The sequence below is a fragment of the Megalops cyprinoides genome, chromosome 5 (genome assembly GCF_013368585.1).
Source record: "Megalops cyprinoides isolate fMegCyp1 chromosome 5, fMegCyp1.pri, whole genome shotgun sequence".
NCBI lineage: Eukaryota > Metazoa > Chordata > Actinopteri > Elopiformes > Megalopidae > Megalops > Megalops cyprinoides.
This window is the reverse complement of record NC_050587.1, coordinates 8,991,243-9,005,510: the sequence shown is the minus strand read 5'-3', so window position 1 is coordinate 9,005,510 and position 14,268 is coordinate 8,991,243. Positions and strand designations below refer to the sequence as shown.

At 37.4% G+C, this 14,268-nt stretch overlaps 1 protein-coding gene across 1 annotated transcript in view; it reads right to left on the bottom strand.

Moving 5' to 3' along the window:
• The window catches only part of ptbp3 (polypyrimidine tract binding protein 3), a 77,179-nt gene extending 64,744 nt beyond the window's left edge, over positions 1 to 12,435 (bottom strand). Inside the window, exon 1 of the mRNA XM_036528730.1 lies at positions 12,331 to 12,435. The gene's annotated coding sequence lies outside the window, so the exon portion shown is untranslated. The remainder of the gene's footprint in view (positions 1 to 12,330) is intronic.
• Between the last annotated feature and the right edge of the window lie 1,833 nt (positions 12,436 to 14,268).

The following is a 14,268-nucleotide window of genomic DNA, read 5'->3' as shown; positions in this document are numbered from 1 at the left end:
ATCCAGTTGTCTGACGGCCCCTGATAACAAGATCAACTTTCACCCCCTCCCTGGCAGGATTGCCACTGTACCAATAGCCTTAGATTCATTTATTAATAATGCAATATGCAGTGAAAAGTGTTAGAGTCACTTTTTTGTAAATTACTTTACACCCATCTCCCAACATGTTGGGTGATTACCATTTGGCTGCCGTTTTCAAACGGCTCTCTGACTTATGACACAAAAATAATGAATTTCTTCTGTATGTTACCTTCTTCTTAAAACAGAAAACCTTCAGAGGCCTCTACAGTTCCAGAAGCTTCAGCTGGACTTCCAAAGAACAGTATACTGGAGTATATTTGTTTCTGTTGGATTTTATTCAAAAGATAACTGAAAAGAGTAAATAACACGTGACCCTTGTGTTTTCCGGAATAACATTCATTATTTGTAGCGATATAACTCCTCTGTGCAGTGCTGTTGATTAAAGTATATCATTTTTTAAGATGAATAAATGATCCAACACATACATGTTGCATTATATCATGCCTTTGTTTCTATTTAATTAGAGTGTGAATAAAAAATGGAGGCCGCTGTATGAAGCCCTGCTGCATCAAAAAATAAGGCAGAAATGCGCATAGAGGGGAGGGAGATGAAATGCATGAAGTGAAGAGAAAGCACAGGCCTACCTTTAAATCAACTGCTATAAGATGTGAAACAACTCTGTGTGGGACAGAGAAGAGAAGATGGAAATATGAATTAGAGAGGCTTGTTAGCGTGGGATAAGCAGTCAGAAACAGAATGGATGACAAGTGCAAATAATGATCAGGACCATGATGATTTAGGTAGGAACAGCGATAGATTTACAGAATGAAAAGTGATGTCAGAGGTTAATCGGCTGTGTGCACACCTCTGGTAAGTGGCTTAAAAAAGGCCAGTTCACTTATTTCCCTCTCCCCAGTCGGGAGGGGGCTATGATTCAGGTCAAATCATGAAGGTCGTTTAAGAGAGGGAGAGATGGCGGTTTCAACAGTTAAGCGCTACAGTCTAATTTAAAGATAAGGTATGGTCCTGTCTGTTGTACAATAGTAAGTCTAATATCTAGTCAAGGGCTGAAGTGATTCATTTTAATCCTATACAAAACAAAACTGTAATTGTATTTCTACAGTGAACAAGGTATGGTTTCTCCGTAAAGGTGTTTTTAAGTAATTTTCACTGACTTTCATCTATATCTGACATTTAACTGTAATTGCTTCTGCAAACTGCTGGTTTCACACCAAGGGCACCATAACAAATTACAGCACTTAAACTGCTAAATCCCAACAATTACTGTCTCAATGCACTGCATGCCTCTTTGTTCAAAACCTTGAGGATCCATCTGTGCGATCAGAAGACCCAAAATCAAGTGTACTTGTTTCTCCCACAAAGCTGTGGCCTTAACAAAATCAGACCCAAGTGGAGGACAGTGCACCCCCTCCTCTGTCTGAAACAGTACACTTCTATGATACCATTTAGAAATTAAACTTTCATCTGCTTTCCTCCTATTTTATGCATGCTAATATATGTACGGCAGCTGCATCCCAGATGTACATCATTATTTAAAGCATAAATCCGTTACTAATCATAGAATTGACATATTTACTTGAAAGGCAGCCATTCATTTTATTCTTGTAGTCGCACAGTGAGATCTCTCTGAGACGCAAAGTTTTTACAAATTGATTTTCTTGATTTTTCCGTTGATTACGAATCTTCTTTGATTACTACGATTTGAAGTTCAGATTATCAGATACAGATAAGACACATGAGCAACCCTCAAGCAGTGATTGCACATGAGCTTGTGCATGTTAAATGGTGATGGTGAAATGTAATTATGAAAGAATGAACTAAAGTATGCTACACATGGCGGCTGTCCAGGTCCTGTCATTAAAAATAAAGTGCAGCAACTGAACACAAAAACAAAAAAACTTCATAAATAAAGCAAGTCTTTCAAGGCAAGCAATAACAAATGTTGAAGTCTAGGATCAAAGTATGAGCCAAACAGTTCACTCTCAACACCCTCACCCTCAAGTGATGACCAGGCAATCTGGGGTTATTCGTAAAGCCACACTATCATCTTAAAGTGCCACATTAGTCAAAACTTACAATATTACATGCTATTCAATATCATTGACACAATATGTATGACAATGATTTACTCCAAAGATGCTTCCAAAGCATAGCTGCAACAGAGCCAAAGCCGCTTCCTTACTGCTGATGACATGACTGACTGAGGAAGCTCTGAGCTGTTGGTGAAAGTCAGTGGTAGGAAGTGGGACACTGTCAGCAGAAATCCTTTCTTGGATATCTTTATGATACTAAACAAGCTGTAGATGTTGTTTGTCAAAGTGTATAGACATTTTCTACTCAAATGGTGGTTATTTCACTGTTCTGGTTTTTTTTTCTGTCATCAGAAAAAACTTTGTTGCATTTATTAGTTGGCAATAAATGCAACAAAGTAATGCAAAATGTCTTTAAAGTCAGAGATGTCACATCACACAGCTCATCTCATTAGGCAGTAGGGCACCGACTACTGCCAGCAAATACCAAACATGACTCAGCAAGCTGTAGTTGGTTTGACACAACATGACTATACTTGATGGCTGTGTCCCACCAAAACAACTGCCGTCATCCAAGCAAACATGTTCATTATACAACAATAGTTCTACAGTGTATCAGTCTTCAGAAATACAAACAGAATACACTCTGTCCTCATGAACCAACTACCACATGATCAATAAATAATGAACTGTGTTATCACAAAACTCTTGGAAGGAATATCAGACAACATCAGAGAATCTTTGAACAAAACTGGCCACCTCCTTCCATCATATTAAAAATGCATCTGATGTTGAAGAAACTGTAAAAATTTGATGTATCGATGCTACTTGTTTTGTTGAAAAACAGCCTTGTCAAAAGCTAATTTGCAAGATATCCACATTTGACAAACAAATATTTTAACAATATTAAACACATTGCACAGCCAGACTGAGGCGAAGTCAAAGGATCCACTCCTTCTACAAGTCAGCTGTGAATAATTTCTTCCTATTGTACTTTCACAGGCTCAGTGGGTTCTTGGGTGTGGTGAAGGAACAGTTGCTGCTTTGTGTCGCAGAAAGGGCTTCCTCAGAGTCTGGCAGTAGGAGTGCCCGTAAAGGTGTACACTACTTTCACACTTCCATATAAACACCACATGAATTGTCTGCATTAGATTATTACATTGCATTATATTTCTCCATTTCTTTTTGGGGAATTGTTTTCAGGCAAACGTCAGGCACATATTTCATTTTTCAGTTCACAATTCTCCTCCTGTACTTGCCCTTGCAGAATGTAGCACAGGAACGTTACACATTATATTGGAGTAAATGGAAAGCTGACCTACAATGGGACAGTTGCACATTGCGTTGCTCATGTTAAACATGTCCACTGAAAACTGAGACATACTCTGCATGCTTATAGTTCCCTTGTTCAGGAGGCTCGGCCATACTGCAAAAACCATGAATTATACAGCATTGTATTGTGAGGATAACGCACACCAACGTAAACTTATTCACACTACATTTTCCTTCACCAAGTTATTTTTATCACTGAATGTGAAACACATGTTCAAGTCTACTGCTCTTGCCATTCCAATCAACACTGCATATTTTCACACCTTTTTTATATTCACCGCTATTCTTCAATTTGGAATAGACAAGAATATTTGCAGAAAAGGCTGCTGAAGCCTGTAGATCAAACAGGCATATCAGTACATACTGTAAGGATGCAAATAACAATGAAATATCACATCATGGAAGAGGTCTTTTTATGAAAATCTAGATTCTCTTCACTAGTCAAGCAGGCAATTTTGTGAGTGTGTAACAGGATGTGTTTAGCTGAGGGTTTTGTTACAGGGCTAATGTATTCCCCAGTGGGGGACCATAGCGAGCCATCTAGATCTGAGCAGATGAGGCATAAAAGACATATCACAATGGAATGCCTCGCTTCACAGCATCTCCCAGCACCCCAAACTGGGAATTACACCGCCCATTACTCTACCATCATAACTACACCCCCCATTTCTCCACTATCATCATTACACCTCCCATTGCCCCATACAATGCATTACATCCCCCATTACTCCACTATCATTATTACACTGCCTACTGCCCCATACTCTCCCATTACTCCACTCACGTTACTCCATACTCCACATTACATCTCCCAGTGCCCCACAGTCATGTTAAACCAGCAATGATCATGCATTCAAGTGCATAATCTTGCATGTTTCTCCCTCAGTTCTACTGGCAAAATTAATAGCTCATACCTCCTAACAGACAGTTTTAGATCAAATCAAGTGTTGACGACAACTTCCTGTTAAAACTTGTATCTAGTATTTACCATCATCTGGTATCAAACTACCAAATTATCAAACACAGCAGGTCAATACTGTGCTGCTCTGCCCACATGGAAAAGCTGTTGTAACAACTCTAACAATGCCCTGACTTTTTTGCATTCTGCCTGGATATAGAACAGAAAAACCTGAAAGTACATTGGCAAGCAAATATGATAATGTATTGGACAATGACAGTGGAGCAGTTATTATAATATGGTGGGGTAAAAAACATTTAACCATGAAGCTTGATTATGGCTGCATCCCGTGATAAGGAAATAACCCACACTAAAGTAAGTTCTTTTCCCCACTCATGCTTTGCTTTTATTGCTTATTGCTTTTATTATGCTTTCTTTGTTATTACATAAATATATTTTATAGCATTTGAGACAGCATTTTGAAATACCAAAAAAAAAAAAAAAAAAAAAGGCTAGGTCATACATCTTGATATCTTAATTCCACAGCATTGACTGCTCTCTAATAAAGGCCTGCACAGTATTACAGTGTCATGGTTCTCCAGCTCACAAGTGCATTATGCATAACACTAAATTAACCCGCTGCCCGCTGTTGTGTGGTTCTTTCGTTCTTCAGAATACACAAGTCTAAGTAAAAAATATATTCATAATATATTTATATATAATATATATATATAATAATTTATATTTATATATATAAATATATATATATATATATATATATATATATATATATATATAATTATATATTTATATTTATATATATTTATATATAATAATACAATATATAAATATATTCATAATACCATATATCCTGACTTCTAAAGATTCAAAATATGCTTAGATGAAAATTGAAGACCTCCAAATCACATAGTATTTTGTGGTCTTGTTTCTTGAGCACATTATTCAGTATTAAAATCCTAAGATGTTAAAGCCTAATAACATATCAATGGATTCCTCCCTTACAATATTTAATGTTATAGGCAGTCCCTGCTATATGACCCGCTATTATGATAGAATGTGTTCCTGGAAACCTTATCATAAATGATATGGATCCTCAGGTACTGAATGCTGTTTTCCTATAGACACTATGCTTAAGCAGAGGTTATATTCCTGAACACAGGTTAGAAATGCAGCTTTTTAGAAAAAGGCTATTTACATATGGGAAAGTCAAATATTAATATGATACTAAAATCTAAATGTGTACACTTATGTATGTGTGTATATTACATATATAATAAAGATCTATATATATATATATACACACTATATATATATATATATATTTCATTGTAGTGACATACACTATACGACGATTTAAAAATGACAGGGAATTGAGAACAGCCTGGCCTAAAACACGGTCTTCGTACAGGTGATTAAATTACAAGCTGAAGAAGACAGTGCGCACAAAAGATAAAATAAATAAATAAATAGGTTCCCCCCTCACGGGTTATCCGTCCGAGTGAAAACAACAAATTCTTCTCACTGGCACCCTCACAATGCCTTTCTTTCAGCTGCTCAAACAAACTTTTCCCCTTGGCCTGTTTTACTGTGAAGCTCGTAGAGACAAACTGAGGAGTTTGATCACTGATCCACACTTTTAAATGCCTCCCCAGTTCTGCAAGGTCTATATCATCACCTCATCAAAACCAGCTGCAAAAAACTTAAATGATCCTGCAAGAGGATTTGCTTTATACCTTCTATTGAATGGCAGAGCACCAATATATCTCGGACTTGGCATGCACACAGTTCTTCCCGGGGTAGAGAACTAACCTGTTCAGACCCATCCAGAATACAACCTAAGCCAAAACCTAAATGTCTAATGGATCCTTGTTGTCTACAGCCTCAAAACTGAAATAAGGAGTTTATGCTTACTCTGATAATAAACAGACTCTACAGCTCTGCCGTATCCAAGGGTTAAAGGGAGCACTGTGTTTGATTCTCCAACATCACTCTGCGGGGTATTTTTCTGTTACCAAGCTTCAAAAAGGTATTGGATCCTCTGATCTATATTTACAACATGAATCCTTGCATTTTTTAATATAATGAAAGGCGCTGAATCTCCTCGTCCAGCCGCCCAGACTGTGACGCATATACTGGAATACAATAAGGAGAGCCTAACACATGTACTGTAATAACTGGTTTTTAGGCCAGGCAAATACTTATGTTTTGTGAAAAAACACTGTAACAGAGCACGAGATTATGCTAGAGGAATTAAGACAGAAAGCTCATATTTTTTACATGGGTAAAACAGTGAGATGTTTTTTTTTTACAACTACACAGACATGACATGCACACACAGACAGCAGCAGTCATATAAAGTTTTCAGATACACTTGCAGCTTATCACCAGTAATTAATTTTTGATTCATGATACACACAACCCACATGTACAGTAGCTACTCTCTATCATTACTGTAGCTGTAAAAATCGTAAAACTGTAAAAAACTAAATAAATAAATAAAAAGTAAACATTTGCTGCAATGGTTGTTGATGTCCACAACATCATTTGTATTATGTGTGTGCTTAAATTAAAGGACAATAATTCCTAACCTTATTGATACTGGTGCCACTTACTAGCACCACTTTACTTAATGACTTATCTACCTGATTGCTTCTAGTTATATCCTTATTTATTCATTTTTATTGACACCACTGACCAATACATAATACTTTACTTATTCATAACCCTGACTAAACAGGAACAACATGCAACAACAAAAAAACATATATATTCAATCACAGTTTGTGCTGAATCTTTTTTGGTTATACTTAAATCTTAATAGCACTACATGAGGAAGTACCACTGTAAGAGTACTGTATGAGGAGGTCTTAATGCCATGCATCTTTAGTATGATGCATGGTATCATACTGTCACACATTATCCTTGATGTCTTGATAACAATGAAGTCTACTTTGAATACCATGCTGATAGTTACACATTTGCACATTGATAAAGGTCAGAGTAGGGAAAAGCTCCTTGGAAACCTAAACAGAGAAGTGGAACAGAATGTTAAAAACCTGTAGTCTAGTATTGCTTCAGTAGCAGCACTTTTCATGGCAATGTAATGGAAAGTGAATGATACATTAAACTCAATTTTAAATTCCTCTTGGATATTTTGGGTGTATCAATGGATACATGTTGGCTGATTTGCCAGCAGTCGCTTTACTTATCACTTTTAAAACAACAAGTGCTCCACCTGAAAATCTAAGTATGAGCTGAACTTTCACAGTCCCACACACTGCAACTACAGTACCATAGATGATTATACATGGAATGCATAGTTCTAACGCAATTATGAACATTTAGCACACTAAAGGGTGTTACTGTATATATACACGGTTACAAATTTTTCCTGGTGCAAGACTGAAGGTTTTTTTCTTTCCATCCACAGTTGTTCTAAACATGCTCTAAGTCTGCTCCTTGTTACGATGATTCTGATTATCTCCCAAGTACTCAAAATAGAGACAAATCTGATCAAGCAGACAAGCAATGGAAATGCAAATATCAACACAAAATAATTGATCATAGGAGCAAAGTCAAGAAATATGCAGTAAAACACAGCAAAGACCAGAGGCCAGTTAGAAGCTTTCCTTTTTTGTAAAAAGTCCAGCATGGTGCTTCACCATTGAAATTACTCTGCCTTTTGGAACCTAGCAGGATATACAGTAAAAACTATAGAAACTCAACCTAAGTGAGTTAGGGTCAAGATTTTGTAATTTATTTTGAGTTGACCTGCTGATGGCACATATAAGACCCTCCAGGTTCCAGAAATCATTCACATCAGAATTATTCCTCTGCTTATTTACTATGGCTTGTTTAATTATTATTCATGCTTACCGTAATGAATAATAAGTACATAAGGACACGTTTACTGGTCTAACAGCGATAACTATGATTGTTAACGTCATTACCATGTTTACTGACCTAATAATATAGTTATTATTAGCATTACTATAATAACTACGCTAGCATTATTAGACTAATTGCTAGCATATTAGCATACCATACCAAATCTGTTTTATCATATTGATGCTAAAGACTCCTAAAATGATAAGGTATACAGAATATTCAGCACGTTTTAAAGTGCTGAATAGTGTAATTGTGAATAGGAAAGTCAGGTAACCCTAAATGATGCACAGAGAGAATTGTTCTGTACACTTTTCTTCATGTGAGTATGGTACTTTACCGACATTCTATATAGAAAAAAGTGATTCAAGTCACAAAATGTATTATCCTCTACAGCCAATGATTACTGGATGTAGGTTCACTGTTAATAGGTTTAATTTAACAAGCACGAGAAATTATGACCTTCTAGCTTTATCCACTGCAACAATTTTAGGGGGTATATCTTTAGTTAACAGTCCTACACTATCCACATCAACATCTTGTCATAATACACAACATATCATAATATCAAAGATGAGCAAAGATAATCTAACTGTGATATGGTTTATAGTAGGGCTGTCAACGTTAACGCTCGTTCGTGATTAATCGCGAAACTTTACCGCGTTAATGTTATAACGCAAATTAATCATATTATCAAGTTTGACCGCAACTTCCTTCCATAATTCCAGCGCGGATATTTACCTGGCTGAATTACTGAAAGGCGTGGCAAACGCAGATGTGCTGAACGGCAAATTTCGTTTTAAACCTTTCGCATGTAACTTATTTATTTGCGTTATTAAGTTTCTTATAGATTTAAGTTAGCATTTGCTATATCTTTAGAGTTAAATCGCTGTTTCCTCAAAGCTAAAATTAGCTAGAATTTCTCCAATCTAGTGTTCTAATCGCACCAGTTTTAGCATATGCGCTAAACGGCTAATCACACCGGTGTGACCGCACGCGCGAAAGGGTTAAAGCGAAATTTGCCGTTCAGCACATGTGCGTTTGCCACGCCTTTCAGTAATTCTGCCAGCTAAATTTCCGCGCTGGAAGTACGGAAGGAAGCTGCGGTCAAACTTGATAATATGATTAATTTGCGTTATAACATTAACGCGGTAAAGTTTCGCGATTAATCACGAACGAGCGTTAACGCGTTAACGTTGACAGCCCTAGTTTATAGTTTAGGCTACAAGCTAAACAAATAAATCACTGTACCATTTATGAAGATTGCTTTTTCTAATTCTTACATTATTAAACGCAAAGTATGAGTAATGTACCAGTGGTAGGAAGTCTAATATGCTCTTGACAGCTACAACAGTGTACCACACCGGGTTAACCCTTGTCAGATAATTTGAAAACTCAGCAACAAAGGAAGGCACATAAACCATGCTGGTAAGGGTGATGCAGCTGTGGCTTTGAAGAGAGACATTTCACCAGAGTTGTAATTTAATCTGCCTGATAATAGGGGAAGAAGCAACAAGGCTCCCACCAAGTTACATTTTAAGAAAAAAATAATTTCTTTTTCACTATTGTTGCACAGATCCACACCTGTCAGTACTCCAAGTCCCTCATCCAAAGAATCCGTCCATTACTCATCAGCTACTATATACTGCTCACCTCTCTGGTCGATTTAAAACCTCTTTGTGGCTGGCGTTACATTACCGTCTAAAACTCTGCCATCCAATGGCACCCTCAATGTACCTACACTTCTCCCTGCACCCCATTACCACTGCGGTATATATCTACCCCTCACTGGATACATGACAAGGACCTGCTCATTCCTGTCCTTGTGGTGTAATGAGCTAAGAATGGCAGACTCACTAACCATCCACATCATCTTTTGCAGATTGATCCTTTTTTAAACTGAACCAAGATTCCCATCTATTGGATCCATCCTAACATTATATGATTGGATTGAGACCTGGACTGAAACTGTATATTATTAAGTAACCTTTAGTGTGCATGTACTGTATTAGCATAGATTTTATTCTTAGGTTTGGGGTATTACAGGCATTAGCTTAACTCTTGTTGTTTCAGTAATTATAGTTTACAGTACTATTTGGATAACTCCATCTTCCAAATGAATGAATCAAAACTAAACATGACACACGGACAGAGACGTGCCTTTGTTTCAGCAGTGTTTTCACCCTTGACCAGAACTCACCTTTAGTGATGCTTTTGCAACAGTGCAGAAACAGTCTGGAGACACTCACTGAGTGATTCCCACATTGTCACCAACTTTGTGACATCAGAGGACAGGGTTGCTAAATGAAGCTGAATAGAAAATACATCCTAAACAAATTCAAGCTAATATATAACATACTGAATGTCCTTCCTTCTTTATTTTCTTTATAATGTCTGTGCTGTTCAGCCTTTCTTAAGACGATGTCAACTGTAACAATAATCCAAAACATTCAGACACATTCAATTTGATTACATTCTTTCCACTTAAAAACAGATAACAAAATTTTCCACCCAACTTGACAAAAGTTATGTGCTTCAACAAAGTTTATTCACGTATATCCCAGTCAGAAATATATCGCCTCACAAAATTCATAGAACAAAGTGTTTTGGTAAAATAGCCCAAAATAGCATGTTAATGGAAGTCTGTTCAGGATAAGATTTCCGTGCAAGAGCTGGACAGTAGCACACATTCCCACGACGTGTTCAAGGCAAAGCCTGCTACTCAAATATTTCTCATTATATGTTGCAGGTACACTGTTGCATATGTACTCATACTGCGGGTAACACCGATCAGGGATGCTGAAACAGAACAAGACAGCAACTAACTGTGTGCTTAACTGTAACATATATCACAAAAACAGAGGGGTCAAAGAGGAACCATGACTGTCAACCAGTCTTAAAAGGGGTCTGCCGCTGTCTTTTGTTCTAGAGTGGCCAGCGTGACACCATGCGAAGTTTAACAAAGCCACTGAAAAGTCTAATTACACTCAACAACACCACTTTCGATTCCACATTCCACGAAACAGGCAGCGAAATGAACAACTCAAGTGTTTTAGATATAGGCTAGTCGTGAGTTTCCAAATCCGATTACTTATAATAAAGCTGGTTCTCTTTCCCCATGTTTTCTGTCACGCAGTTCCGCCCCATTATATAAAATTTACCTGGCTGTAGGCTACTCGCCAGACACACAACTCACTTAAAATCGCAAGCGGGCTGAACTGCATAAATGACATGAATGTTTAATCTCCTCAAGAAAGAATAAAAAAATCTGTTATTTGCCAAATTTAGAGTAAAAAAGAAATCCCCCGCCCACAAGGCGAATGTATTGCGCACGCAATCGAATCGTAAACAATAATCCAGTTTCCTCATCCTGTTGCAATTATGGAAGAACAGCCTATGGTGTCTGGTGCGCTTGTAACAGCTTGTTCGCTCGACTTTTATTTCTTTTTACTCAAAGAGAAGAATCGGTCATTCTTCTCGACGGAAAAATCCTGCTGCACAGGCGATGTTTTCGCGAGCAATACATATCAGTAACGCCCCTCGCTGATCTTAAAATGGCAGCATAGGGATATTCCCCAAGCATCACATTGTTAAATAAAATGTTGCACATTTGTTTATAAACAAAAGTGAAGCAATATACATTGAGTATTTTGTTTTTGTTATACTCAGTGTATTTCACAAAAAATCACAATTACTATTAAAAGGTATTTTGTAGCATATACTTCCTTTAGCCAACTTTGATAATAAACACTAATATCCCCATGCGTGAGACGGGAAAAGAACAGCAGACACATGTGCGGCCCTATTGTTTGATATTCAATAACACTTACCCTAGACGGGAAATGGCACCGATAAGTTATGACCACAAAAGAAAAGGACAACTGACCGCAGTTAGCCAGCTAAATATTTTAAGTATATCACTCCGAGGGCTGTAGGGCTGAGGGCTGCTTGTTAGCTCACACCCTCGCCGCCTGCTCTTCCTTCTTTTCTGTTTTGTACCGTATATCACTGCCTCAATCATTACTCGCTATTTGTGAAAATAACTCCAGACTGCTAGCTGTGCACAGCATATCTTGCCACTGACACACGTGTATAAACAGTAGATTAAAAAAAAACACCTACCCATCCATTGCACAGAGGGAGCGGAAAGCAGGATGAGGCTGCAGTAAGGGCTCAGTAAAATGAAGAGATGGGTTTGGGTGTTGTTACTACAGCGCAGCTCTGTTCGCCAACACACAATATTTCCCTCATAGGCACAAAGACACGCTTCCTGCTACTGACGTGAACACAGAAATACACAGACATGTACAGACGCCTCACCACACAAAATGGCTTCCTTACACAGGGAACACCATCGATCTTTACTAAATCGTATTAAGGATGTTTTGCTAAATCGAAACCCGTGTCGTCTGGTCGCGTCGATACAATTCAAGTTACAATTAAACAAAGAAGGCGGGATTTAGCCATCTTACATATCGGTGGCTATGGCAGACTTCAGACGTGGCTTAGGTGTTCCATCAAAACTGCCCGAGGGGGGAACTTGAGTGTTAGCCTCTTTTTAAGGTATTGAATTGAATAGGTGACATTGATAGCACTTAAATGCGGAGACATCAAAGCGATTTATACACCTAGTGCAATTAATACTAGGTGTAGGTTTTGTGCAAGGACTGTAGTGTTAGTGGATAATAGATATGAATACCTGTGTCCCCATACCTAATGGAATTATAAGTCCAGTTACTAATTATCATTGTCAAAGGTTAGTAAGACCCATGTATCATTAAATGTTCCCGCAGTATAGGCTCAATTGGACAGGTAAGACAAGGGGCTGTTATAGTGCTCATATTTACCTGATTTGTTTAATTGCAGGTATGAACTGCAACCGTATAACTGGGTATGTTCATTAAACGTACTAGACCTCACTCAACGCATACAAGTGAAAATGTTTACACATATGTCTCCAGTGATAAGCTATGAAATGCTCAATACTTCACGACCCTCCGTAAAAGATGGTATGTAGATTTGCAGTTTGTAAACTGGAGTGTAAAAGGCCCACAGAACGACATATTTTCTTGTTGGACTGAAGAGGTAGTCTTGCTAATTGTAATTGAACCCTGGCCTCTGTTAAATTTGCAGATCTATATAAGATAAGCCACAGACTGGCCTTCTACAGCACGGCTGAATTGTCATGAAACAACGTTGTCCCCATTTTATGAACATGTAATACGTACATAACAAACGTAACATTAAAAATGAAATTTCAAATGTGATACACCATATCTGTTGTTGGTACGATATGAATATTTCACCCTGATTACAGAACAAAGATTGCTTTGCAAACTTGTTAGTCGTTTACTTTTCTCCTCTGAACTGGGTTATGTTTCTTTCCAGTAGTCCTCCTTATTTTGACTGTGGCATTTGCAGGTGCTATTATCCAAAGTTGCATGCAAGACAAATATTGCATGATACATTGAATATATTCCACAGGAACAACATGAATACTGGTTATGGAGAGATCAGCCAAAATTACAATAAAGAGGCATCAAATTGAAAATCAGTACTAAAATAAAAGCATGGCAATAAAACATGGCAGTGAACCATTATTTCTGTGTATGCAAACAATACAGTGAACACAGAGCCTAACAATACCCAATGAAAGCAACATTCCCTCACATAGTTTACTTTGTGTCAGATAGTAATCCAAAAGAGTAATACTAACTTGCATAATGCCACCATGTTCCTAGTTATGCTAGGAATGATCTGTAAGAAAAGCATTACACTATATGAGAATGAGGATAAAGATATCAGATCTGTTAAGTGTAAGGTGGGTTACTTACCTACAGAAGACGTTTACACATTTTTATTAAAACTTAATCATCTTAGAGTTATTGTTTCTCTATAAACCTTTGAATATTAGGATGTAAAAATACATTCTAGAGTGTAAATACTGTATTTTTTTCTGAAACTGAAACATTCACAATCCATAAAAGAAAAAATGTCTCAAAGATAAGGCAACACTGTGAGTATCTTTTATTTCTATGTTTTAATGTATATGATACCACA